The 1,687-nt window shown below is 38.2% G+C and overlaps 1 long non-coding RNA gene across 1 annotated transcript; it reads right to left on the bottom strand.

Annotated features, from left to right (window-relative positions):
- Positions 1–529: 529 nt before the first annotated feature.
- LOC117816539 lies at positions 530–1,131 on the bottom strand. Its single transcript, XR_004631973.1, has 2 exons — positions 845–1,131; positions 530–725 (listed from the first exon to the last, which is right to left on the bottom strand). It is a non-coding gene; the product is annotated as an uncharacterized LOC117816539 (long non-coding RNA).
- Positions 1,132–1,687: the final 556 nt, after the last annotated feature.

Genomic DNA, 1,687 nt, shown 5'->3' with positions numbered 1-1,687 from the left:
TGACAACATTCTCTTGTAGTTATCATAGATTTGAAAATAATAGGGTTATTTTATCTTTCTATACCTCTACATATTGTAATCCATCATGGTGATTACTTTCTGTGAAGTTTAATTACGGTCATTTTAACTAGACCGCTCCGACCCTGCAGTAGTTTTGGCAGCCATTTTAAAAATGGCCACCAGGGAGACATTATGCTAATTCTCTGATAGTACTATAGCTAAAAGCACTTATAATTAGCACATGTGTATGCCAAATTTCTGTCTGTGAATAATTAGCAAATGTGTGTGCCAAATACCCCTCTCTCTGTTAAATGAAGGTACATCATTATATGCACTGGCTTCTGTTATCAAAGGCCATGCACATCATCAGAGGCAAATTTTAAAACCCCAACAAGAAAGCTTTAATATTTTCTACTCCCACATTCACAACTCTTTCAAAACTTGAGTTCATAATCTGAAATGATCTAGTTTGTGAAGTAGAAAAGTAAGGAAGTTCAAAATTGCAAGCACAAAACGCTAATGAACCATGTGGGGTGCATTAATTTAATTCAAATAAAAGTACGAGCAGCATCATCCAAACTGGCACTTTTTTTTTTAACTATGACAGCATCAAATCTTCTAACTCCCTCCAGGCTCACCGCCGCTGCCACATTAGCATTACATTTGCATCAGATTAGTGTTGCAAAAAAGTCGACACGGTGAATCTGCAGCTGTCCCGCCGTCATCTAGAACCAATATTGATACAGAAAAGAGTGCTGCTGTAAAAAAACATGGACAGGAACGCTGACAGGGTGTGCTGACACGAGAGCAGGGAGAACGACAGACACATGGGAAGTGTGCATACTCAATTAAACATGTGTCCCGGGTTTGGAGAAGCATCAGGGCTGAATCAGGGGAAAGAAAACTTGAGCTGATACTGGCACTTGAGAAAGAATCTGCAAAGAAAAGGAGGAAAAGAAGCTGACAAAAGTTGGCTATGTGGTACTAAAGTAAAGACAACCTAGAAGAAAATAGCTAAGGTCAAAGATGCTATAACAAGCAATGAGATCGATTGACAAATCCTTGGCCCTATCCCAATGTTCACTCTACAGCCCAACCCTCCCAGACTTAAGTGACATCATGCATTCAGTGAGAGAGTCCTTGAGAGCTTGGTATAAGAGTGAGGAATGGGACAGGTTATCATGATACCAATTTCCTGGAAACCGTCGCCTTAGATTAATCAGTCAAAAAGCTGGTCTCCTGTTTTGAAAATTGTGTAGAAAATAGATGAGAATCGTTTGCAAATACTTCTTGGCCGTCTTGGCCAGGTCACTCTTGAAAAAGAGGTTTTAATTCTCAATGAGTCTCTTACCTGGTTAAATAAATAAAAGAAACTTCAGAATCACAAACGACTCTACATATTTTTTGTGGAAAACAAAATTGATAAACTACATCATGATTCTTTCACAGAGGAACTTAATGACAGTCTCAAATGTACAAACTCAAGTGTGACCAGGCACTATTCATGGACTGGATTAACTTTGTCATTGAAGGCTGATGTAATGCTTGGAATGAATATAGCACAACCGACTTCATGCTTGTACTAAAGTGTTCTTACGGTCTTATATGTACAACCCCAACTCCAAAAAGTTGGGATGCTGAGTAAAATGTTGATGAAAATATAATTTGAATAGTTCAAAAATAGAAA

Source organism: Notolabrus celidotus, chromosome 7, assembly GCF_009762535.1.
Source record: "Notolabrus celidotus isolate fNotCel1 chromosome 7, fNotCel1.pri, whole genome shotgun sequence".
Classification (NCBI taxonomy): domain Eukaryota; kingdom Metazoa; phylum Chordata; class Actinopteri; order Labriformes; family Labridae; genus Notolabrus; species Notolabrus celidotus.
The sequence above is the reverse complement of the archived record's forward strand: the minus strand, read 5'-3'. Positions and strand labels throughout refer to the sequence as shown.